We start from the raw sequence: 12,121 nt of genomic DNA on the forward strand, positions 1-12,121 counted from the left end.
AAACAGACTTGGTGTCTGAACGCGGGGCTGCCGCGCCGGCGACTTTTTTGATCGTAGTTTACGCCTCTCTCGGCAGATGGCGTGGATCGTCCCGCGAAGAGTCCACGACATACGACCAGTACGTGACTGTACTGCGTAGCATCATGGCAAGGCATGAGACTGTGGCTCGCTCAAGAGGAGGACGGTCCAGAAAAAAGTGGTGGGATGATGAGGTGAAAGCTGCCTATAAAGCGCGAAGGCTTGCAAACCGCCATCACCGCTATGCTCTGAAGATGCTGACCACAGATGCGGCACTTGCAGCCTGGGGCACCTACCTCGAACGCAAGCACGAAATGCAAGCCATGGTGCAGCGTAAGATTGCCGAGGCAGATCGGCAGACGCTCGGAGAAATTAAGTCTGCTGGTAAAAATGCAGCAGCTAAATTTTGGTCGTACGTAGCGTCTATGGACGGCAGAACACCAGACCCGCTGATCAGAGATGAAGCAACGGGAAAGACGGGCGACCTCCACCGCGTACTGACAGACCACATGAGGCAACTGTACGCAACTGACGGCATGCCATACGTCTTCGAAGGCGTGGAAACACCCGCACGACCTCCGGACGACAGACAGTGGTCGGTTTCGAGTGGAGCGATCGACAGAGCCATTGGCAAAATCAGCGCGCGTACAGCCTGCGGTTTGGATGGCATCCCCGCTGGCCTCGTCAAGTGTCTCGGAGCACAGTCAAGATACCAAATGGCAAATATCTTCGGTGGCATACTGGAAGGTGAACTGATACCAGCAGACTGGCTTCGTGCACGAGTGACACTGATTCCCAAGAGAGGTGGGGACAGCGGCCTTCTGCGGGACTACCGGCCTCTGACAGTGACAAGCGTAATGTACAGAGTATTTACGCAGGTGTTAAAAGTGTGGATGAGTGGCTGGGCGGAGCACAATGGGCATCTGACGGAGCTCCAAAATGGTTTTCGTCGAGACCGGCGGCTGGAAGATAATATTTTTGTCCTCACCCAGTGTACTGAGGTTGCAAGAAGGGAAGCTCGTGGGCTGACCTGCTGTTTTATGGACGTCGCGAAGACGTATGACAGCGTACCGCATGAGCCTCTAATGCAACGCTTAGAGTCATTGGAAATGCCCTCCGCCTGGATCGACGTGCTTCGTCGCCTCTATGCACGCTGCACAGTGGTGGCCACAGTGTGCGGCGTCAGCTCGGAGCCAGTGGTCGTACAGAAGGGGTTGAGGCAGGGCTGCCCGTTGTCCCCTCTTTTGTATATGTTGTACGCTGCAGGGGTGGAGCGCAAGCTGTTGGATGCGCAGTTGGGGTTCACTCTAAGCTACATCAGCGGTGGTGTAAAGGACCGATGGATATTGCCAGGCCTAGTCTTTGCCGATGATGTAGTATTAATGGACCAATGCGGACCTCCAGGCTCTATCAACATATGCGCTGAAACCATGGCACCACTTGGCCTGAGCTTCAACTCAAAGAAGTCGGCGGTGCTGTGTTTTTCAGCGCCGCTGGACGCCGAGCAACCGGTCCACTTACCTAACGGGGACGTCCTCGAGATGGCAACAGAATACCGTTACCTCGGCATTAGGTTCAGCACGCAGCCAGCATATGCAGCAAGACATGAGGAGCACTTGAAGCAAGCTTCGCAGCGAGCGGGAAACATACTGCGAAGGCGGTGCCTATGGGGCTGCAATCGGTTTGTTATGGTCCGCGAGCTGTGGAAAGCAGTGCATGTGCCCGCATTGTCATTTGCGAACGCAGTTATCTGCGTGACATCGCCCACAAGGGAATGGCTTGAGCGTGGTCAACGAGCGGTGGGACGCCTGGCGCCGGGGTGCCATGGGCGGGTGGCTAATGAGGCTGTGCAGGGAGAGCTCGGTTGGTCTACCTTCGAGGCTCGCGAGGCAAGAAGCAAAATAGCCTACGACGGCAGGCTGCGCCTGATGCACAAAAACAGGTGGGCGCGCAGAGTCTTTGACTATGCAAGTCAAAACTGCCTGCGGTCCACATGGGTGAAACGGCTCCAACACCTTCGTCGCAAGTTCGGCTTCTTCAGAAATGAAGTACAAGCCGACAGCGCGAGGAAATGGGCCAAAGCAGTTGATGCCCAAGTGCGTGCGCAGGAGCGAGAGGCGTGGAGGACTGCCATGGAGGGGAAGTCGACGCTGGAAGTGTACCGGGCAGCCAAGCAGGACATCTGCGCCGAGAGCTTCTACGACAACAGTGTAGGCAGCCGCCTGTTGTTTGAGGCACGCGCGGGCGCCATGCCAACGCTTGTGTATCGCAAGCGCTTCGACAATACGGTCGAATGCACCCAGTGCAGAGCCTGCGGAGAGCACGACGAAACAACGGAGCACATCGTCCTACTCTGCGAGAAGCTGCCAACGCCACCGCACGAGGGCGCTACGCTTCCGCAGGCGTTGGGTTTCCGTTCTGCGAACGAGGGCTGCACGGCGGATGCGGCAAACCAGGCGGCGGTTGCAGCGACGAAGCGCCGATTGACAGAGTGGTGGACGCTGGTGCGACACTAGAACAGTACTGTTTCGTCGGTATTTGCGTGTGTTTGCCGCTTCGCGTTTGATAGTGGTGTTTTTATGTGTGTGTATATCCAGCCGGGGCACCTTTGGTAGGCGCCCACCCGTTACAAAGGGAAGGCTACATCATCATCATCATCAACCGTAGCACCCGACGCGGCGCGCGGACCTCCACAAACATTCGCACGCGCGTAAGAATGACAAGTAAATTGCCCGATATATGTCTGTATACTAGACTAAACGTCCGGCAAGCATTTGGAAGCAAGCTTAGGTATATGCTCATGATTATTTCAGCTTAGAAATGCTATTCATACCTAAGCGTGCTTTGATAGTCGTAAACGTCCATATATAGACCACAGTGGAATCGCCCGCGTGTTTATTAGTGCTCAGCTTGTACAAACGCAAAACAATCTGCCTTGTGCGGAATGCAGAATTCTTAGAAAGAAATTTCCAAATACGCGCTATTAAGATGTCAAGAAATCCTAGTCACGCATGTCAAATACGCTAGCTCCCGATAACGGAGGGGGATCGTTGGTTCCCGCTTGGTTTTGTGTCGGGCATTATTGCTCACATAGGTGCTCGCTTTCCAATTCCATATCTGCGCGAAAATAGAGGCCCCACGCAAACTGCGGGCTGCCGCGTGTTCCCGAAATGCACTGTCTCCACTTCTGCTTTGCCGCCACAAGTGTACAGGCACGTGAAGTAAAGTTTGAAGGCCGTGCTCTCGAAATGTCTCATAAAACAACCGGATACACAACAAGACGGATTTTATTTTTCACATTCATGCAGACGTCGCCAACACAATATCACATCGGCGGCCGAATTTCGATGAAGGCGAAATTCTAGAGGCACGTGTGCTGTGCGATGTCACTGCACGTTAAAGAACCCCAGGTGGTCGAAATTTCCGGAGCCCTTCACTACGGCGTCCCTCGTAGCCTGAGTTGCTTTGGGACGTTAAACCCCAATAAACCAAACAAAACCTAAATTCAGGACTGCAGTGCTTTTCAAGGTGTTTGGCATTCTATACACGCTTTGAAAGCTTCCTAAGATGTTGCATTTTCACTTTCGGGTCAATTTTTGTCTGTTTGCAGACCTGCGTCACTCGCATAGAAATGTAATAGTGCAACAAATTTGCCATCATATCTTCTTTATGCTTCTTACATGGGAACGAGAATGTATGCTTTGCTAGCATATAGCTTCAACTGTTACCTCATACGCATTCATGTGTGTGGCATTTTGCTGAAATTCTTTTTCAGCGATCTGCAGCAAAGAAAAAATCCTGAGATTTGGGTGCAGTAGCCCACCTCTTGTCTTACATTGCACAAGTGTGCTTTCAGGCTGAGCATGGACCTCAGTTTCTTCAACAAGGCTCTGTCGGCATGTGGGGCAGGTTGAGCCCTTCAACATTTTTCTGCGCATAAACCCAGCCAGGTAATACACAATGCAGTCAGCAGCCTCTGGCTCTGCACATACCTCACCAAACGCTTCATCGCACTCAACCTCCGCTGCAACCAATCCGTCCAGTTTGCATTTTAGCTGCTGAAGACGAGTCTCCTGTTTTCTGTCCGTTTGGAACGCAAGCTTTAAATCAGCCAACGTAAGCATATGGGTTTCCCGAGCTTCCTCTACCTCGCAGTTCCCAAGCTTGGGTGGTTTGATCAGGCTGTTATATGTTATATAGCATGTTATATAGCTGAAGAAATGTGGGCAAGGAGGGATGGTCTCATTCTGACCGCCTGCTTAGCGGATTGTCCCAAAAAAACGCTCTAATACATCCTGGTTAAATTTTCCAGTCAGTACGTATTGAAGCCACACTGTTTGAGCAAATATCTTGTCAGCTCTAAAGCTGACAAAACTGTGACACGCAAGCCTGCTACAGTCTGCTGTGTCAGAAAATGATCGCGAGATATCCTTCCGGCCACCACTTCCCCCTCCCCCTTGTTGAGCCAGTACAAGGAGGCGAGAACTCTGAGATCTTTGCTGCCTGCACTGATGCCGTCTTTGGGATGATTGCGATTGAGTGCGTCAAACAGATCGTTAAATTTCAAGGTCAATTCTACCGTGCCTTTAACATTCTCCAGTCCCACTGTTTTCCTTTGCGAGTAAAACTCCAGCCCGCTGGCCACACATCGACTGAACAGCTGCGTAGCTAGTTTTACGCGCATCTTCTCCGTGTTCGACGGATTAATATGGGCATATGTGAGCTTGTGGCAAACACGCAAGTGTCCCGGCTGCTTTTGGTCTTGAACAAAAAGCTTATCATAGTGTGCCCATTAGACACGGCCACCAGGAAAGTTTAGAACCTTTTGGGAATGCAGACGGTTGCGCACACACTTCATAAGATGTGGAGCATCCGAAAAGACAAATATGCTACACTTGTCATCAACAGAGAGGAACGAAACAGCTTTTACCCATCACACAATATTTGTATGACGGAAAATATAATGGGCAAAAAAAGACACGTGGCACAAAAACAAGCGCAGCGATCACTACTTCTCCTCCAATTGCAGTCGCCGGCACACACGCCGCCCGCACGCCCGCTGACCCCCTTAAAACCCCTAAATAAACTAAAAGTAGCGACATCTCCTCCCTCCTCCTCCTATGCCGGCGCTCCTTCGCTCGGCGCCGGGCGCCGGGCGCCGACGGTGGCGGCACCTAGGCCGGGAGCAGCTAGCAGACGCTCCCAACCGTCGCCTTTTGGCGCCCGGCAGACCGCGCGCCGAAATGAACTTTGTGTTGCGTTTTGTGACTTGGCTTCGGTCAAAATGACATGATGAAATGAGAGATTGAAAAATCAGTTACTGTAATAACTGCCCAGACCAACGTTGGATTGTTTTATAGAAACTTCTTGTTCTTCGATCGCTTTGACTGCGGAGCACACGTTGGTAGTGGCGCGCGCGAGCGAGCTCGCGACACTACAGTGACTACCATCGCTCGACGGGTAGCTTTCTCGTCGCTCGCGCTTTGGTGCCGCTGCGCCCGCATTATTTTTGTTGCATTTTCTGCCTCCGATTCAGCCGCATTGATATTGTGGCGTGGGAGATACAAGGCACGAAAAAAATATAGAGCGTGACCTTTCATAACTGAAAAAAGAATACACAAGTGTTAACACGTCACCACTCCGCATTAAAAGCCATGAGGAGCTTTTCCGATGTCGAACTTTGGAAATGGTCTGGATCATTGCGCACGCCCCTACGTTAGTGATTCAGTTGACACCACCTATCCACGTTACATAGCTCCACGCAGCGTGATTTTCGCAGGAATTCGCGGCAGCGACGACGGCCTCAACCAAAAATGTCTGAAACTATGTTTTACAGAGGTCCTTGCTTGCATTCTCAAGTATTATCCACGCAGATATCGAGTATTCAAGCGACAGGTGCGTTAATGTGCCTAGGCACAGTAACGTCCGATTTCGGTTTAGAACCCTGCTTGAAAAATACGTTCAGCAATGCGCGCCAACATGAAAGCTAGACATTAATCGCAAGCAGCATGAGCAGCAGGAGCTTCAACAGCAAGTACCACACCTTTGGTGTCGAGTTCGTGAGCGAAGGAGTGCAACTGCAACATAACAAATACGTCTAGCGATGCGTTCAACATGAAAGCAAGACCTGCACCGCGAGCAGCATGAGCAGCGTAGGCTCAAACAGCGAGTACCGCCCCTTTAGTATCGAGTTCGTGAGCCCAGGAGTCCAGCTGCAGCAACACAAATACGGCAAGCAATGCGCGCAACATCAAGCCTGGACCTGCATAGCGAGCAACGTAAACGGCGGGGCTCAAACAACATGCGAACGAGCCTGACTGAAACCAAGCCGACACGCCGCGCAATGCGAGCAACATTAAACCTGCACTTCAGCACGGCTTTCGTACCCGCTAGCGAACGAGTCTATTTAAAATCATGCCAAACGCATTTAGTGCGAAGAAAGACTGCAGCCGCTGGCGCTTCACACCAAATCATCCGAAAAAACACGACTGACAACTGAAAAACGACCACTTATCTCACAAATACACGGATCCACAACATTATCGAAGTTTGCCCGGCCGATCCTGTGCTGCCAAACCTTTCGGCGAGCCGCGTTGCTTTTTCTGGAAGAAATTACGAAAAATCTTTTGCCACTGCCACCTCGGTTGTTGCATCTATACGTGCAACAGAAGCTCGGCATCGCCGCAACACGTAGACACCGTCAAAGATGGAAAAAAAACGCTTCCCGCCAAAACTGTTGCACAGAAAGAAAATGAAGCGCGATTCCCAGCCCCGGCAATGGCGCCGGCGTCTGCTGCGGAGCCAAAAAGCGCGCGCTAACACGTGACTACGGTGCCTCGGCCAATGGGAGGCTCGATTCTCCGGCGGCGCTCCAGGAGAGGAGGAGTGTCGGAAAGTTCAAAGCATTTCGCTACTTTTGTTTCATTGAGGGGCTATAGACCCCCTAATCTGCTAGCGCCATCTCACGACGCTCCCAGAAAACACGAGCCGACGGTCGTCAACATCGCCTGCTGGAAAGGCGTTGTCGTTCAGACACCTAGTATATTCTTCCACCGTGCCCAGGTCCCAGCACATGTCCCAGCAGCATCAGCCGGAGAAAATGGCGTCCACGTCGCCGCGCGCTCCTCGAAAGCCAAAGCTGACACCGAGCACGTCGGCCGGTTTCGGTTTCGTTTTTTGCGACGAAAGCAGCGGTTATTAGTCGGGCAACAATGTACAAACGTCGGATTTTGGTTTCGACAGCGAGACTTCGCCTCGGGAGCCTGGAACGCCAACGCGTACTTGCATGTAAGTTCAGTTTTCGTTCGCTGTGTGCTTTCTGCGGTGCATACAGTTTTTAATTGATGACAGTGGTTTATTTTTGTGCTTCAGGGTCTTGACAACGTATGGAGAAGACAGTTTGCCAAATGCTCAAGGTCGCGTCGCGTTTTTCAACCAAGACGACAGCTAGGTGTCCATATCGGCACATCGCTGCGGAGCGGCGCTCGGAGATTCGCTCGACTTCTCGACTTTTTTTTTATGCTCTTCACGGCGGAAATGATGAAGACCGTGTACCGTGTGCGGAAACACTAATATGTATGCATGGATGAAGATTTTCAGCAAATTCGGCGTGACGGCTCATGGGAAGACGTGAATCTGTTGGATATTCTGATGTTCATTGGAATCATCATATACATTGGAATTGTTGACCTGCCACGACTGTATCTCTACTGAAATACCAGAATAATCTATTCTGGCCCTCTGCCATAAAAAATCTCAAAATTGGTTTTTCGCTTTTTTGTTTGTTTTGTTTGCACGTAACGGACCCGGATGATTCAGTGGCGGCAGCTTCTATTGGCAAGACTTGGAAAGTGCCCTGGCTTTTGAACCACATCGATAAAACTTATTTCATCGATCCTGATGTTTCAGAGCTTGCCTAAAATACCAAATTTGATCAGCTGGCTTTCAGGGAGCAGCTCATTCAACAAATCTTCGGGCATGAGGATGTAAAAGAAGTCCACGCCCCCAATCCTCCCATCCAATCCATTCAAAACCAACCAAAAAGAATGAAAAAAAGAAGAAACTGCAAGCTCGGCTATCAGAGAACAAGGGAGGAACAAAGATAAAACCTTATGTGAAGCACTTGTCAGTCTACCTCTGCTTCACATCTTCACCCCTGATTGCTTTTCACAGTGGCACCACAGTCATGACCCCTGACTTGACAAGCCATGGAAAGTGCAGTAAATTTTTCTCATAGCTGAAACTGTGAATAATGACAGCTATAAACATGTGCAACAGTTTGTATACTCCAGTTTTCCTCTAATCAAGTTCGGGCTTAGTGCAGTCGGTAATTTTTGCTTTTGCTATATACTTTTTTGTATTTTTAGCAAACTTCACAAATAAATGTTCATTTACTCTTGAACACACAAACTCTTCTGTTTGTTTCATTCAGAAGTGTAACAAATAGGCTACAATTTCGTGCATTGCAATATGTGCTGGGTGTATTAGCTCTTGTGAAAAAAATTTTTCTTTCAGCACACTCCAAATTGTGCATTTTTCCGTGGTGCGCACTGAACCAAGCACACATGGTTTCGGTTTTGCTACGTTCTATGCAGGTTACTTTTAAAATTTCTCGCGGTCTAACGAAGGGCCAGGACTAGAAATAAGTTGACTGAACTCATCAGTAAGCTCTGCTTTCTGCAGCTCCTCGTCCCATTGCAAGAATTCGGAATGTGTTAATCTTAGTGATGGGTCCAATTAAAGAGCGGACTATCCTCCAGATCCTTGGTACTCGGGTATGAGGGATCAGTGTACCGCAGAAGTCGTGGAATTTATTCGTACATTTACACATTACTGAATGCATCCTTTGAACCTCATGATATGATTCTAAAGACACAGATCGACGATAAGCCCTTTGCGATCTTCTTCGATGTGCCCTCAGTCGCTCATACTCGCCATTAATACTTGTGAATTCGTCAGGTATGGGGACTTCCTTTGTGCAAGAGACATGGTTATCTGGAAGCAGTGACGTGAATCCGCCAATGTCAATGTCCATGCCACATTACCTGTTTATGTTGCAGCAAAAACTTTTAAATTGGTAGGTTTGGCTTGGCGTCGAACTCCCTTACAGCGTAAGGGAGTTAGATGATGATCATGCATATAAAGCTTGCCCAGGAGTGGAAGCTAAGCCAGTAAATGCTCTACAGACAGCAGAGCCTTCACTTTAGAATGGCTTTTTTTTTTCTTGCGGAATGGCTGACAGAAGGGCTCGAACTGCTTTGAACAGTATAGGTAGAAAGAGCTGCACCACTGAGAGAAAGTCTAGAATGTGGTACTTTTTCAGGTACCTCGGGGGTAAGCCGGAGAGAATGAGGCTGTAATTACACAACTTTGGGATGCGAGACAGGACCTTGAACATGACTATCAGACCGCTGCCGAACAGGCTTCTTCAATGCAGAAGTATGCGACGCAGCTGAAGGATCACAAGCAAGATTCTACACTTAACTGCACGAATTTCGCCGAGCAGACTTGTTTAGCGCGGACACATATGTTGGAGATTTCAAGGCTCCGTTTCTCTTTCTTGCATGATACCTTTCTACCAAGGGATCCCCGCTTATCTGCGCTCTTTGTAGACAGCTGTGTTTTGGGAGTTTGCACTTCCAGCAACCGGCACATCCTCGCTGCGGCAGATTCAAAGCGCCATACTCGCTTCCGGTTGCACACCTAGGCGGCCTAGGCTCAAAACGCGATGGTAGGTGGGGTTTATTTATTTATTATTTCTGTTTGGGGGGTGGGGGGTGGGGGGGGGGGGGAGGATGGAGGATGGAGGGACTTTTAAAAAAAACGACGAATTATTCATTGAATATTGAACTCGAGCGGTTGTATTGCCATGGATACCCTGTGCATGTCATGTCCTGCCAAATGGCAAGAAAAAAAATTGAAGGGGCACCTAACTCCATCTTAACGATATAACGCGATAGCGGTAATGAGTTAATGGCCATATACACAAATTACTCATTCTGAACATTACATTCATATGTCCCTTGGAGCGCTCGTACTGCTCCTTGCACAATGGTGCAGAGTTTAATGGATGCGCCCCAGCCCTGCGATGGCAGGTGCGATGAACCGGTGGGTCCTGTGCGACCGAAATTATTGTTTCTGAGCAACCACTTCTAGTCCTGGCCCTTCGTTAGACCGCGAGAAATTTTAAAAGTAAGCTGCATAAAACGTAGCAAAAACCGAATGCTTGGTTCAGTGCGCAACACGCATATTTTTTTGTGTGTGAGTGAGTTCGTCATAGCCGAATTTAAATATGCATTTGCGTCGGTCCGTCCAAAGACCTCCGCTGGCTTTGAAGTCATCAGTTGTGGCATGCTTTAGAATTTCGGTTATAAAGGCTCCGTTGCACTTTTGCAGGTATTTAAAGACGTTTGGGTCATGGAGTCTATTCCGCAGGCATGAAAAATGGCTGAAGCTTAGCTTAGGTTAAGCCTGGTCAGATGCGAAGCATATTGTCGCCGAGTTGCATATCGAGCACGCCGCTTGGCTAGACGTTCTTCACGCTCTTCATCAGTCTCTGTAGCACGCCGCAACTTTTGCTTCTCATTCCAACGAGCAGCCCTGTCTCCAGGAGGCATCTCTATCCCGTGTACGCCTAGCAGAGGCAGGCGCACCCCCTTGTATACCGCCGCTCCAGCATCACGTGCTCACTACAGCGCACCTAGTGGCAGAAGCAGGAAACACATTGTTCGCGACGCCTCGCGCGACGGCGCGAGCTGGGCCCCGTTTCTCCTATGTCGTTACGTCACGCATCACGTGGTCCTCCTTGGTCGCGACGCCTCGCGCGACGGCGCGAGCTGGGCCCCCATTTCTCATCTGGTGTGACGTCACGCACCACGTGGTCATTCTTGGTCACGACGCCTCGCGCGACGGCGCGAGTTGGGCCCCCGTTTTTCATCTGCTGTGACGTCACGCATCACGTGGTATGACATGGAGGTCACGAAAGGTCAATGGTAACGACACCGCCGCGCTCGAGGAGCTGGGTTGGGCTATTTTAGTATGCTTCGCATAAAAGATTGTTTGCGTCACTCCTATCTTGAAAACCTGTAAATCCTCTCTGCTTTTCGATTCCTTTCCTCTAGTGAGCCCGACGAGCTGCGTATGAAAAGTGGTGAAGAAGTTCGTGGACGCCAGACTACACGCAGACTCTCGCGAACTTTGGAGGAACGCCTTGCAATGACTGTTAGCTATTGTACTCCCTCTGTGTTTGGGAGTTCCTCAAGCAACTTCCAGCGCTCTCTTTATTGCAGCGGCACGACAGCCTCCGTTTGTAGTGTTAGGAACAAGAGAGACTTGAAGGCACATTTTACGTTTGATGTCCCAGAATAAAAGGCAACAATTAGTTTCTGCGCTGCTTAAACGAAATGGAAGCCATGTAAATCATGTGTTTCTGCACCACCGCCAACCTGTTCCCAGTTATTAATTTTGTAAAAGAGACGCAGAAAATCCACCGCGGCTTCTATTTATCCGGCAGTAAAGTTCTTTCTAGAATGAATAATTAGGAATTGCGACATGCTCAATAATTAGAATTTTACCGGATATACATGCGGTGTCCTAACCTATCATGCCTATAGAGATGGCTCCAGTCTTAAAAATTAATCCACGTCCGCATTTGTGATTGCACAGCTGAATGAGCCACGGCCTGTGTCCCTCTCTGTGTCTGCTTCCTTCCGCTGGTTTTTTTCGTTAGAGCATTTATATTGACCCACTGAACAGTGTCAACAACTGCTGAGATTTGCGCTGTTCATTTGTGTGTAGGTAATCTTTAGAGACTCCCAGTACGCACTGAAGTACCTCCCTACCGCTAGTCAGATACCTTGCAACGCTAGGCTTGTATACGAAGTACATGAATTTTTTTCCAAGGCTACCAAAAAGCAGTACAGTGTAGTCTTCAAATGGGTAACCCGGACATGGCCTTATTTCCAGAAACACCAAGGCAGACGCAGCGGCTATAGGAAAGCACACACTAATGCTTCCAGCTGCATCGACTACATCTTCGCACGACACGTAGGTGTGGAAAGCATGAATTACTTGTCGTATGTCAGTTATCGCACGCCATTACTCG

Source organism: Amblyomma mixtum, chromosome 5, assembly GCF_055824585.1.
Source record: "Amblyomma mixtum isolate Tamu chromosome 5, ASM5582458v1, whole genome shotgun sequence".
Classification (NCBI taxonomy): Eukaryota; Metazoa; Arthropoda; class Arachnida; order Ixodida; family Ixodidae; genus Amblyomma; species Amblyomma mixtum.